This window comes from Apus apus, chromosome 9, assembly GCF_020740795.1.
Source record: "Apus apus isolate bApuApu2 chromosome 9, bApuApu2.pri.cur, whole genome shotgun sequence".
Taxonomy (NCBI): Eukaryota; Metazoa; Chordata; class Aves; order Apodiformes; family Apodidae; genus Apus; species Apus apus.
Window position 1 is genome coordinate 3,681,444 of NC_067290.1, and position 15,632 is coordinate 3,697,075.

Sequence of the window (15,632 nt, forward strand, 5' to 3'; positions counted from 1 at the left end):
TTCCCAGTGATCAGTGGAGTCCCCTTCTCTGGAGATATTCAAGACCCACCTGGATGCAGTCCTGAGTAATGAGCTCCAGGGGATACTGCTTCAGCAGGGGAGTTGGACTGGATGATCTCCAGAAGTCCCTTCCAACTCTGACAATCCCCTGATTCTGTGCTCCAAATCCAGTGGAACAGAAGTTTTATTACAATTCATTCACTATTCATTCAAAGCTGTGGCAAAAATATTGCAATATACTACTTTATTTTGATGATTTATGAGGAAAAGGGCATTGTAGTTTCAGGGTTTTGGTTTTGTACTTTAAAAACAGCTGTCATATTATTATCAAAGTATTTTCTTTTCCTTATAATGTTGAATTATAAGGAAGCTTCAAGCAGAAGCTTCAACCAAACACCCCCATGGCAATAAAAGTAACACAGCTGTTAACCAATGCAAAATATTTACATTTTTTCTAAAATCATGTTTTATAACATTTATAAGTCTAACCTCTCCAACTGGAAGGTTAACTTCCCTGGTTATCTTTTTGCCAGAAACCTCAGCCCATCTAGCCCTCCTCCAAGAATAATAAAAGATCTCTCCTCTCTCTTTCTTCTCCATCCTTCCACACTCGTAAAAAACGAAAACCATCCAACCCCAAACCACTTCTGGGAGCAGTTGCTTCTGCCTCAATGTGTAAGAACACAGGCAGATCTTATCTTTTGCCTTTCAGCAGTTTTAATTTCATTTGGTTTGGATAATTTTCTCTTCAGGCACTGCAAACCTCTGTGGCTTGAAGCCAAGGGGGAGTTTTGACGCTGCCCACACAATGTCCTCCATTTCAGTTAGCTGATCCCCATTCACCACTCCTGAGCATTTTCCTTGTTTTCCCTACTGTATTTTCAAAGTACATTCTTTCCAAATAAATCCAAACAGCAGTCTCCTGTTCAAGATTTATGGATTTTCATTTAAATAGATAGGTGGAGGAGGTACATAAACTGGCATTTTCCCATCCGTGCTGTGTAGAGTCGTATCTAAGATGATGTGTGCACCACCAAAATAGCTGTTCAAAATGAATCACTCATACCAGTTCCCAACTTCATCTAAGAGATAAGGATTGAACCTCCACTGCATAAACTTTAAAAATACCTTATAATAAGAAAAAGTATTTTGTAAGCACAATGCAATGCGGGAATGCAAAGGAAAAAATAGTCTAAATTATGCTTTTTAATTTATAGCTGTATGAAAATTACCTACATGTTTTATTCAGATTAGACTACAGAAGAGAAGCCCTGTTATCCACAAAGTTTACAAAACAAATGAAACACCATCAGAAGGGTCAAGACTTCTACAGCAAAATGAAAGGATCAGAATGAAACTCCAGATGGAAAACAACTGAAGCCTTTCATAAGTTTTAAATCTTACTGTACCTTGGCTGGTGACAAAGTGTAACTGTATGTACAAACAGGCACACAAACACCCCTGTGTAATCACATACATGTACAAAAAACCCCATGTTTTAAAGTTCATTTTCTGTTCTCTATATTTTAGGGGATTTTTCTATTTATGGCATTTTTCTTTCTCATACAGATTGCAACAAAATTCTTTTTTCAGGTTTGCAGGGTGTCCTTTTTTCCCCCTTTCTCCTTTATTTTTTTTGTTTTAACAGTGCATATTTTACCAAAACTAATTTAAATTCCATGAAGGCAAGATAGAAGATTCTCTGATCCTTAATAATCTCATGTCTTAACTATTGCCATCTCCTGCATTTTACCCTTTGGAATCCCAATTTGCTTTCCCTGGATTCTATTCTAAAATGCTAGAGTTGTGCATGGTCTTCACTTTGAGCGCATCAGGGTTGTTGTTGTTTGTTGGTTTTTTTTTTTCCTTTTTCTCTTCTCTTCCCCAGTCACACCAAAGGACACCTGACTGTCCTGCCTTTTAGCTGCAAGATCTCCTTGACTACCCATTCACTAGATTTTTCAACAACCAGGAGCTATTCTTACCTGTTCACTAAAGACAATCCCATTAACCTGCAGAGTCCACCAACCAACCTCTATCGAAATTCAAAATTCAGTGCTTCTCTGATGACTACAAATTATCTACTTCTGATCATCAACCCAGAAAGTCTCTGATTAACTGGTTACAGTTAACAAGTTACCTTGTTACTACAACTCTTGCTAGTAAAGAAAGGATCTGCTACAAGCCCTTGTCCAAAACTATATTAGTATTTGCCTCGCCTAATTTTCAGGAATGCTACTTCATGGGATTTGGAAAAAAGCTGATGAGAAAGCTAAAATTCAGCACCACCGTTAGCCTGCCCACCTTGTGAAGTATGAGCTTTATTTTCAGTTCAGCTCATCCATACAGCACGCTGACAAGCAGAAACTCTTGTGCTCTTAAAATAAAACAGTTTTGTTGTTTAAAGTTATGTCCTTGCCCACTGGGCATAGATCTGGTGGCCATTTCAGTGCAGCTTCTCAAGAAGACCAAGACATTCCCAGTGGTGAATCATGCTACTCCAGCAAGACTGACATTTCTCTGGAAAACTGTGGGATGAGGGAAGGAGGCTGAATTCCGCAGCAGTGAGGTTTGGCAAAAAAAACCAAAACAACAACCCAGAACAAAACCAAAACAACCACAAACCAAACAAAAATAAAAAAGGGAAAAGGGGGGAGGAAATCTGCTGATGAGAGTGAGGTGGGCATCCTAGAAGGTGACAAAAGTAACTGTGTCAGGACTGTTTCATAAACAGGTTTCACACAAGCAGTTTATAAAGACTCATACGGACTTGTCTTCCTTCAAGCTGTAATTTATATCCCAGGGGCAAGGCTTGATTAGAAAGAGTAAAGCTAAAAGTATCAATACAGAATATAGAAAATTATTCTTTGGCCAATTGTGTGGTTTTTTGCCAGGCATTACTCCCCACCAGTCTTGTTTCCAGCAGCCTCCCTGGCAAACACCAGATGAATGGTTGCGTGCCAGAGAGCAGCAGTTTTACCTACGATACCACCTCATCTCTGGTCTGTAGCTCACACCAGCTGCTCCAACAGAATTCAGCACAGAGAAACAAAACCATTTCTGCTCTTTCCTCCTACAGTTTTTAAGCTGTACATCTGCAGTTGCCAAGTCCCTTTTCTGATGCCTGAAATCCACTGCAATTTACATTTGCCTTCATATACACACATGCTTCTTATCACACTCAAACCTTCCTGCAGTTGTTACCCTTGTTCCAGATGATGTTGATGGAGAGAAGAAACTACCTACTACAGATGAGGTGTTAGACAGCTGTTCCTGTGACAAGAAGGTTTTGTGTCAGTTGTTTTTTTTTTTTAATTAAGTATGGAAAAGTCCATTTAATGGACAAGAGCAAGATAAATACTTGTGTTTATAAAGCCAGCAGTAGGTGTGATTTACAAATGTACCCCCTTCTGTTCTGATGTGGGCAGGAGGATTCACAGCACATCACTTCCAGGAACATTTAATAGGAAGTAGTAAACTGCTTACATTCTTATATTAAAGAGGTCCTAAAAATATAATAGATTTTAAAATAGACATTAAACTTGCTGCAAATAACAAAATGTTCACCAAATTCAGAATAAAAAACTGTGATCTCTTCTATATTCAAATCCAATTCAGATAAGCCACTCTGAACTGAGCTGTGGCTCAGGGAAGGGGGAAAATAAGTATCTCACCACAAACCCAACTGAAAACAAACCCTAAAACCCCCTATTTTCCAGCACATTCCCCTGCACTAAACTTAGTACCAGTTTAGTAGTGGTACCAGGAACTGGCACTAAGTGATTTGAGCCAATATAAACTAGAAGCAGCAATTCTCACATCTACCAGATGATGAAGTTTTGCAGGACAAGTGAATATGTAAAAATTCCACAGCAGCTAATCAAAAATAAAAGTTGAGGAAGCAGCAAAAAGCTCATAATGAAGAAATATATTCCACCACAGGTGGCAGGAAATTGTAGCTACTGATAACAAGTGTTATGGGGTTCAGGCAAAGAAAAAAATTAGCATAAGCATGAAGGCAAAGTAGTGATAGCAACAAAAAAAACCCAAAAACCCAGCCTCAAAGCACTCTCCAGAAATCCATCATGAGAATCAAATGAAAAGTAGTAAGTAAAAAATTTGCATTTTCCTGTAAGATCTTGCATTTAAACATATTCTTAAATATTTTGTGCTGCAGACCATGTGTTGCTTGCATACATAAACAGCAAAGCAACACTTGGTGCTGAAGCACCGACATCTGCGGGGAGAGATGACTGAGAAATCTGAAACGAGACCCAAGAATAAGTCACTCAGTCAATCCAAACAGACAGTGCCAATGACTGGGAATCCAAAAAATTCAAAATCTGGATCTCAGAATACTACAGAGATAAATAAAGCAGAAAGACATGGGGAGCCTGAAGGCGGGGCCAAGGCTGAGGCACCGTGCAAGCTGCCGTGGCCACCGTGGCCAGGAGGACTCAGGGAGGGTGGCAAGATCTCATCTCGGATCAGTCATGAACTCTGCTCGTTTGCTTTCCTGAAAGGCTCTCTGGCTTGGGGAGAGAGATGGAGGAAGCGGAATAATTACACAACTCTGCAAAAGCTGAATAGAACCAAATACCCGTTCAAGAAAGGTATTAATATTACTGGCTTAGATGAACTCTCCGAGGGAAAAATTGATAGGATTGCAACAGAAGATGATTGGATCAGACTGAAAGCAAATGGAAGTTTTATCTACTATGTTGATATAGAAGTACTCAGTTCAGAATCTGTGGGGAAAATAACAACCCAATCTCTGCTGGGTATTTTTGGTTCATAATTTTTCCCTGGAAAAGGGAAATTTAACACAGGAATCGGGAAGAAACCGAAGGACTCAGCAAAGCAGGTTCAGGTGGGGTCATGCAAGGAAACCTTCATTTTTCCATAGGATCAAAAGACTGTAGCCATGCAGAAAGGAAATGTCTCTCTCAGCCTTCAAGGGGTACATTTGTACAATGCAGTACACAGTGTGTGTGTCAAGCAAGATTTGGCACGGAGCCTGTGAAACATACTGAATAAAGACAAATGTTAACGCATCTCCTTTGTGAGATTCAGTTTCTGCACATTAGCATTTGAATTATGTTCAGCACTCTGTGGTGTCACGTTAAGAAAATACACATTAGTCTGCTTTGTATTAGGAGAAACCAGCAGAAATGCATTAATCTGGGCTCTGAGAACTCCAGGAAGAGACAGAAGCCAGTAAAAATCCAGTAACACACCTACAAAATCTGCGCCATAAAAGAGCCCGCCAAGAAAAAAACAAACCACCACCTAACACAACAAATAGGAGACATTAATTCATATATATGCAGGGTGTCTGTTAACTGATGGCAAGGTGTCTGTTGATATCATCAAGGCTTGTTCCAAAGTGAACAGAGTTGTCATTTGCAGCTACTCTCCAGAGCACTTTACGTGCTGAGCAGCACCTCTGAGAAACTCCTCTCATGCCCTAGAGAGGCAGCCAGCACTCAAGTACTGAGCAAATGTTTTTCCCCAGTGAGATTACCAAGAAATACAATATACAAAGGTCCCTCAAAACATCCAATTAACCATTTAATTTTGGTGATATGCCAGCCCCCTAAGCAGCTATTTTGGTGACAGCGAAGAAATCCAAACACAGAAGAAAGACAAAAATTAAATTATCCCCAACGTGCAGAAATAAAATATATTCTTTACAAAAAAATATACAAGAAATACAAAAAAATAATTACAATTATTGCTACAACGTTTATCTCTTTACTAATATTCAACATTTCAAAAAAAAATGTAAATCATAAAACCGTGTACCAAGTGTGACATGGAAGAACAAAATAATGACATCAGTGGATACAGTATTAAAATGCAATTTAAAAAATAAATATATATATATTTCATTTGTGTCCTCATCTATGAAAAATTCCATGGAAACTTAATTTTCCTGACATGCCAGGAACTGCACTGCCTGGCTCCCACAGCTGCACAGAAGCCAAATCATTAGATTAGGGCCAGGCTGTCGTTTATATTCAAAGTCAGTAATGACAGCTACTGAGTAATTGGCCCCATTTTCACCAGTCACTTGAGCATTTACTGAAGTCTCACCTGATTATTCACTTCCCAGCCTTACTCGAAACCATCTGGAGCACAAACACCCTCTGTACTCTTTATCAGACAAAAATGGCATGCATAAAGTGTTGGAAGAAAAAACAGTTACTTGCACTGATAGTCTTTGTGATTTTTCAACAGCTACTTCACATCGAGACAGGTGAGGAGAAATATTTAAACCCCAGGGTAACAGTCAATAATAAAACAATAATCCAACATTATATATAAACATCGTATCAAATATGTTCAAATCCAGTGAATGATTTGAACAGCAAACACAACACGTAGAATTCACCAGGAATATATTCAATTTTTTCTGTTTCAGAAAAAAAAACAAAGCAAACCAACCTTCATTTTATTCCACTAAAATAACATTAACTTTTTGAACTTCTCTGTTTCCATTTCATATTTTCATATATTGCTCATGAGAGTTGTATTACTGGGGTGTTTAGTCAAGAAAGAATCCATGAGATCAGGTTTGCACAGCCATGCTGGATTGCCTCTCAGGGCCACAGTTTCTGTCACCCATAAGACTGATAAAATGATCCATACATTTTTTAATGCACTTCAAGATTTACTGATTAGAAGTCCAATGAAAGAGCTAGGGTTTGTCTACTGTTACCCTCTCATTAAATATAGTCATGTTGTAATATTACCACTACTGACCTCTTAAAGTAGCATAAAATTGAAACTAAATAGTAACTGTATTATTTTAAAATGTCACTAACTTCAGGGTGTAAGAAAATGTCATTTAATTAAAGGAAGCCTGATTTTCAAAGGGTGCAGAGTTCAGACATATTCATAGATACTTATATTTTTACCTTAGCTGTGCAAAAAAAAAAAAGGATTACTGCCCAGGTACCTGCAGGCACAGAAGTGCCTGCTCCTCAGGGTGAGTGATGCCACATTCCCATCTAACCAGTGAAAGGGAATGGAACACGTTCCTCTTTCCCTTCCAAACACAGGGGACAATCCTAGGAAAAATCCCACAGAAGTCACTAGATGGAACTGTCTCCGGCATCAAATCTATGCAACAAATTTTGTTGATGCAAATATGATCATTTGGGAGGAGCTGATGTGCCATTTCTCAGCACACCTTGCTGAGAACGGTAACAAAGTGAGACCAGCAACCCCACCCTTGGCTGTTACAGCTCTTTTCCTCCCCTGTACACGGGAGAGGTAGTTACAAAAGCATTTTGCCAAAGGTCATCACAGCTATTTGGAAGGCCAAAAGTTTCAGTGGCTTCACTAGTGCCCTGCATTTCCAGGCCAGCCAGCACAATGCAGGCAGCTGGTGCTGAAGTAATTTCTTCAGCTCCTTCAGTCTCAGTTAAACTGACATTGAATTCTTCAGCAGCACAGAAATAACAGAGCAGCCCAAAGTCTCTCCCTTCCTAACTTAGATAAACCAAAAGAATGGCAACACAAAACAGTGAAGGATTTCATATGGGAATATCTCTAGGAGAGGACAACAGTTGCAGTTACCTTTGTGAAGAAATAATCCTGAGGTGCTCCTGGCCTCACCAGACCAAATCCCACGGACAAAATATCCTGTTCAGTGCTACCTGCAGCTTGTGCTAAGGTCTAACCACAACAGATGCCTTGTGTCCACCAGTGGAAACAAGCAATGCCCGTGTAAATGCAATCGCAGTTCCAGTTTGGAGGCAAGTTAAACAACAATGACATCCAAGGATCATTAGAGCCTTAGCCCATTGTATCCTTCTATAGCACTATATGAGAAGGTAAAGACAGAGTGCTCTTTAGGAAGGTTTGTTTGGGGGCTTCACAATTTCTTCATTTTACAAGGATGCTAAATTGTGTCATTGTGCCTGGCAGCTTGCCTTCCACAGCAGAAATTAAAACCATTGTGTATTATATTAAGAAATAGACAAATTATGGTACTTCAAACTCTTTTAATTTCTTTGCAAAAAAAGTATAAAAACCCTGGGGAGACTTCTTTATTTTTAATAGCTGAATGACTAAGAAAGTTCCCTCTCTAGTAAGTTAATAAGTCTGTCTTAGCTTTTCAGTCTCTTACAGTCATTGAAATGTCTGACAAATAGATTATAGACTACTTGTTTTAAGAGTTTTTGAAAAAAAAAAAACGAAGCTTGACTCTCTAGCAGTTTGAAAGACAAGTTTTTGGTCTGCACAGCTTCTAGCACCCATGGAAACCTTCACCAAAGCAACAGTGTCAAAGTACTTATGGCAGGAAGATGGAATGCTTGGCACACTGCACCAACTTGATGTTACAGTTGTCAGCACAGTCGTTATGATCATGTTTTTATCCTGTTTTATATTGAAAAATTAGAGACACTAAGTAGAAAGTTTTTATATAAATTACATTAGTTTTAGTTAAAAGAGCAGTACAAACATTTACATGTAGGTGAGAGCTATAGGTACACTTCTCATCCCAGTGGAAATTCATCTGGGAATTATTGGCGACAACAGAGAGAAAATCCTTGAATAACTTCTATCCACACGAACATGATGTAATATTTTGAATACTTTGAAGTTGTGCAAGTGCCGTTTTATGGAATATAATGCATTTTATAAACATCATCATACAACAGTTGCTCTCAGTTTTTTACCATACAGTATAAAAACAAATAAATAACTTTTAAAATAATCTAAAACCGGTTCCCATTGTCTTACTCGTAGCAGCGACACAGAATTTGAAGCCATACACTATGACAAGCTACCTTAGTTATTCCTAGAAAACTTGCAAAGTCTATCTGTGCAGTTGTTAATAACTTTTTTGTGGTTTTCAAATCAAGCTTGAAGTCTGCTGGCTTCTGCACAGCAAGGAAGTGTTCTATGAACAGAAAAAGACACCCAAAGTGATAGGGAACTCTTGTTATGTTTCTGTTTCCTAGGTGTTCTTGTTAAAAAAAGAGCAAGTGTGATTCGTTTTCTTCCCTAATAACTTGCTAACTAATCTCATTACCACACTGGGAATATATTTATTGCTGTCATAAAGCAAACTGGCTCAGACATCTCCTTGTAATCATAAAAATTAAAAGTCATCTTACACTTCAGTGTACAAAACTCTGTTTAAGAGTAAACAGTTATTCATTTTTCTTTAATGATTCTGTCTCATAAGCCCAAGACTTGATTTAGTAGGCAGTGAGTCCCATTTCCCTGTTTTCTGTAATAGTTTGAATATTTGATCTCATTTTCCCTTCTTGGTTAATGAACCTTTGGTGACAAGAGAAGTAATAAACGAAAGCACAGATTGTAAATTTACTGTATCACCACTTAAAAATCACTAGAACCACTTACTATTCAACAGCAAATCCAGAATAAATATCAGCTTTTTCCTTTCATTTAAAAAATAATGCAATGTTCGTATATTCGGAGCAAGCTGGGCAACTTCATTTTAACATATTTATGAAGTTCAGCCAATCCAAGCTGCCTGACTTCTAGTGCAGTTATAACTAAAGAAAAAAACAGAAATTATCTGATGCTGCTCTGCACCTGCCAATGTTGCTTGGATTCCTGCTGGTCTAGGTGGAACATCACGTAAATTTATTTGTACCAAAACGTAACTATTAAACAAACCTCACCACCCAATTACAGAAAAGAAAAAGCCTTGTTGGCTTTCTGCTAGAGCTGCTACCTGTTTGTGCAGGTGTCACTAAGTGGCAGTGCAGTCTCCCCCTGCATTTACTTTACAGTATCTGCCCTGGGTTTCAGCACTGGCCATGATCCATGCAGTCTAAAACACAGATTTGTCACATTCGCTGATCTCACACCCCATACAACACAACGCAAGGAAAAAGCAGATTGATCTTTCATAATTAGGGAAGTTCTCCTAAAATTATGTGAAAGCATAAGCAGCATAGTTATGTGGGAAAAAAAAATCTCTGATGAGTAGTATGGGAAAGTGAACAGAGCACTTCTCTTTCCTTGGCTGGGGTCACTAAGCCAAAAGTCAAGGTCTTATTTACCAATGAAAGTTCCATGCCCCAGGAATTTTCTAGGATCTCTATTAATTTACAACAGCTGATTGTGATTTTGAGGAGAAAAAGAGAAAAAGCAACATACAGTGTTGTCGTCTTGCAAAAATGAATGAGTGCTTCATACAGGGCTCCAAGTCACATAACCAGCTGGGTCTTTTCCTGTTGGTTCATCAATCTTGACTTCAAAACTGGAAGAAAGAAATGAGATAATTAGATTTGACAAACCTTGGAGAATTAAGCCAATTAACAGAACAAGGATTGATCTAAAGGATCCCCCACAAGAGAAACAGATCCAAGAGCAAACATCCTGGGTCATAAACAGTTACATTTTGCAGTAAAATAATGTGATTGAAAAGATCTAACTCTGTGACTAAAAATCTGTATTAATAGCTCAGAACTACGAGCCTCAGTCCCAACAATCTCTCACTCTTGTCCACCTACCAGCACTGCAGCTTCTGGTCCCTCCTATATGTAAATAAATGGTATTCTTAATGCACACAGTCCTGTGCACACTTGCAACTGTGGTTGCAATTCCCATCATCTTAAAAAATAGATTGGTAAGAGGGAAAGACAGAGAAGGAGGGTGGCAGAGGGGAGAGAGGATCCCCTGGTTTTCCTTGCATGACATAAGAACCTGTCAGTGAATAGCTGAGAGGTCTTAAGGTCAGCATCAAGATGCCATCATGAATAAATGACATTCTGACTTCTTTCATAACAGCTGCTCAAGAAGACAAACTGAACTCACAGGCAGCAGTTCTGCAAGGAAGAGAGGTCCTGCTGGATGCAAGTGTGCCCTGTGTGAACACATCAACACTGTACCACACAGAGAGATTTAAAAACATAAAATGTTCACATTTTTGTATCAAAAGGCAGCCACTGTGCTCGAGTCTGATGCCTTTTTTTACCTGTCACAGAATTTTCCTCAGTCATTTTTGTGTCAAACAACAGCAGATGACACAGCCAGAGGTGATCATCTTGGTAGAGAAAAAAAACCCTCTTCTAACTGAAAAGTTCCAGTTAATGGTCTGTTCATCATACTCCTCAGTAAATCATGTTTACATTCAGCTTGCAAAAACTAGACTGTTCAATGCCCCTTTAACACTATGTGAAAACATCTTTTATTATAAATGAGGGCTTCCCCACAGAGACACCAGGAAGACTGCATCTGCTTCATCTTGGAGTAACATAAAGAAACGAGCTTTCCCAGTGCCCCTGCCACTGGGTTTTGAAGATACAAGTCTCCACCTTGTGCCCAAATCAAAGTTTAAACTACCTAAATACATTTAAGTTCCATATTGCTTGGATTTACAGTGCCTGTTACAGGGATAACAACATCCCTTAAATGTTCTTATCCATAATGCAGGTAAATTTATTTTGCATAATTTTACCTGTGAATTTCAGGACATGGACACTGTTTTTTTATTTTTATTTTTTAACTGTATCTCCAATTTATTTTGAAGATCAGTGTGCCATGACTCAGTGTTCCAGGACCCCACAATGTTTCTAGACTTTCTCTTCCCCCATGTCTATATAAATCAGGAGTGGGGAGGAAAACAGATGCAGTTAATGCAAGAAGATGTATAAGCTCATAGAGCACCCAACCCAGGTCACTGACACCATGAAGAAAGAACACACTGAATTTGCATGCTAAAAACCAAGACCCTGCTTACAAGCCAGTCTTAAATTCTGCTCTTAAGATCTGGCCTAGCAAAGCCACTATGATGACTGTTAGATCTAACCACACTTTTATTGCCAGTGCATACCACCAGGTGGCAAGAGAGGGAAATAAAGATGTATAAAAATACCATGCCCATGAAGAACTTAGCCAGGACTGTTTTGAGGACCCCTTGAATGGGACATGGCAATTGTTTTCAAGGACTTGGTAAGTACTTTACAAGTCCCCACATGGGTCTGTAAAATCAAGTGTTTTAACATTTCTTCACGACTCTTCAAGTAGTCAATTTACTCACAATCACAACAGTTAAATGCAACACAAAATTTCTAGCAGATGAAACAAACAGAATTTGTGGCCACCAGATGTACTTCTCTACAGAGCTTGTTTTTCCTACCATTCTCCTTTTGCTTCCACTTTCTCTGATACTTTTTTTACCTTTTTTGAACAAGCCTAAAATGTTTCATGACTGCCGGGAACCACATATTTACATGGAAATACAACTCAACAAAAATGGCTAATAAAGGGAGAGACAAGACTTTACACAAACTATACTTACAATCAATTAAAGGTAATTTTTTTTCCCCATGAAATTTTAATTTCTTAAGTCACATTCCAGTTATCTATAAACCAAGAAAAAGGACAGCTGATTCCAAGATCTATCCTACCAGGAATAAATGTGTGGTGTAGACAACAGATCTCAGTTTAATGGACTGAATTTTATACAGAATATGTTCTTTTGCATTGTCAAATTAATTCAAACTTTAGGAAAAATGTATGGCCTCAGTAACTACTCAGAAATCTATCACTATAATGCCTCACCCCAAGATCACAAAGAACACAATACCTAAGGAGACAGTCCAGCATTAAGTATTTTATATACATCTATAGACACAAAGACACAGATACAGGTAAATAAAAGGACATGAAATATTAGTAAGGCTTTATCTTCCTGACACCAGAACAGATAACCAAGTTGCAGACCTGGACAAGCTGATGAACAACTCTAGCTGACCCTGAGATACACAGCACAAAAACAACCATCCTAGAAACAGTTTAGGGAATTTTCCCTTCCATTTGTAGTGTGGCTCCTGCTTAATAACATCCAGTTACGCTTCACAACTGTTTAAAATATTGTCACTATCCCTTGAGCTAGAAGAAATTAGGTAGGTCTGAAATAATCAGAATGTCAAGCACATTAAATATCAAGCATAAATAAGAACCAAAATTGGAATCTCTCAAAGATGCTAGTACTCCCACAGTTGGGCAAAAAGTGATAAATTCAGTAGCTACCACCATTTGGGACTTGCTTTACTATACAAAACACAAAATCCTTTGCCTTAATGGCATCTTAACAGCTTGAAAGCTGATTTAGCATTAGAAAGTAAAATTAAATATTATCCAAGTCATCATGAAAACTTCCTGCCCCAAAATAGGTTTGTATTTGGGACTCTCCAATTCAAATACTTTAGGGTATTGTTATAAAAATACAAAAAAAGAACCACTTTCTGGGAGAAAAAGGGAGAGATGACTAATACATAAGCCTGTACTACATGGGAGGGCACCAAAAATACAAACTATAAAAGAAACTGCCAAGTTATAAAATGTTTCTTCGCCCGTTAAAACTAAATAGCTTGTTCAACCCATTTTTAATTCCAGAATTCAATCACCATCAAAATTAAAATCAAAGACTCTTTCCCCAGTGAATACATACTAACCAAATATCTTAAAGTGAAGATATCTAAAATCTAAATTAAATTGGAAGCTCTTTCAAGAAGGGCTTTTCTTTCAACTAAATTCATAGCTTACTAGCAAAGCACTGTCTCAACCACAGTTTAAACCCTTGGATGTAAATCAAAGCACTGAAGAAACACCTAGAAAAGCACAATGCACACTATGCTAGGATGAGGCAATAACACCCATTGCTAAATGTTCGATGAAAACCACACAAATCCCATTTTTTCGTCTCTAATGAGCTTCTTTATTACTCATCTTTCCTTCCACTTCACCTACTTCATTTTATATTTGAGCTGCATGGCAAAAGCGACCTTGCAGGACATCTGGTACTTCAGAAAGGCTCTACTTAGAAGGCTTCAACTGAGAAATCCCCTGAAAAGAGTCTGTGGCATTGGACAAGCCACAACCCCACCACAGAGAGATTTACGTGGCAAGAATGTATCACAAAATACTGAAGTGTTTAGATGCTCATGTGGAAGAGATTCATACTGTTGGACAGAGGCAGAATGGAAATTTTTCTAATCTCTGTTCATTCCAACCCTACTCATCCCGTTCCTTTCAACCACGGGGTGCTCCTCTGGGACCAGCAATAACAGAATTCATTGACTGACAAATGGATCAAGAGAAATTGGATTGAGGTCACCAAATCCCTGCCTCAGCCACATGAAACTGTCAGCCAGGAGTAATAATGACATTGATTTGATTTGAAGTAATCAAGCACCAAGGTTAAAATACCTTTGTGTAACAGTGTCCTAGCTGCACGCTCAGTAAGGGATGGAAAAAACATTCAGAGGGTTTAAATGAGTTTTCCTTTAAAGTTACAGAAGCCTTCTCACATGTTGAGCCTCTACCAGCATGTATTGTTCCATGTTTCAGGATTTTTAGATTGTAAGAGAAAACTCTCCAACTCACAAACCTATACAATTCTACAAATAATGTACAGAATTAGGGCAACAAGTATTTACTACTCTGGATTAAGAAATAAAGGCTTTATTTACTGTTAACTTCTTAACGTTGCATTTCCTTTCATTCAGTGCTATGATTACTATGACAACTTAAATCTACATTTTGAACACAAAGCTAACAAGAAAGTACTAAGAAGAAAGGTATTAATAACTGGAGTTAAAACAACACTAAAGGATTTGTTGGCTTTCAACATTATTTCTAATGAAATAATAAGAAAATAAATAAAAACAAAAATTATATATATAAAATGAACCAATGCCACAGAGCTGAGCAGCTAATCTCGAGGTCTTAGGAAAATTAACATATTTTCTCTTCCTAAAGTGTACTGTGAACTATCCCCAGACTCAGACAATTTAAGTATGTGTTCATATTTTTAAAAAATAATAAATAAAAATCCTCTTCAATGTTCAAGAACACTCTCTAAAGCACTTACTCTAAAAATAGAAATCTTATGAAGAGAGCACATAGAACTGGTTTATTTCAGGAAAGCAAACAAAAATAACAAGAGTGCCACCTATCCTTCATTAAGAATATCAAAATTTCCCATGGACTGACCTTGCTGCTAAAGATCCTGTACAATGACACCTGACAGTCAAGAACATAAACTCTCAATCTGGGCAGAAACCTGCTTAAAGAGGAAACCAGCAAGGAACACTGCATGTAAAAGGAGCAGGATGAAAGATTAACAGAGGGGGAGGATTTGGAAAAAAATAAATATATAAATCTGTTAGGTTATCAAAAGCATAAAATCCAAAAGATTAAAACCCAGCAAAACTAAAGATATTTTAAAGCTTGCAACCACAGTTTGGGCTTCAGTAATGATTTTATAAACAGGTTTCCATGTAACATGCAGCTACCCAGGTCTAACAAGCTGCCCCCCACAAGCAGCAACTGCCACTGAAGAGGCCAGAGGGAAGATCCTCCCAGTGCAGACTGGAGCAGCAGAGCAGAGGGTGCTGGGGAGGTTTCATTTTCATTTTAGTAAGGTTTTAGTAACAGAGATTAGTAATCCTGGTACCTTTATCAGGAAAATTAGTAGAAATTATTAAAAGTTAGAAATAAACACACAACTTAATACCTTCTATGAGGGAGGAAAATAACTTCTTTTCTGCAAAGGGAAGTCACTCCTTACCATTTGCTGTGTGCATGTGAGGGAGAGTCACCTGGATCTACATCTTTGGGTATATTAAAATCCA

General features: G+C 38.1%; 1 protein-coding gene across 1 annotated transcript in view; it reads right to left on the minus strand.

Moving 5' to 3' along the window:
* ATP2B2 (ATPase plasma membrane Ca2+ transporting 2) overlaps nt 1-15,632 on the minus strand; it is a 409,447-nt gene that overhangs the window by 258,981 nt on the left and 134,834 nt on the right. The window contains exon 3 of the mRNA XM_051627773.1: nt 10,147-10,249. The gene's annotated coding sequence lies outside the window, so the exon portion shown is untranslated. The remainder of the gene's footprint in view (nt 1-10,146; nt 10,250-15,632) is intronic.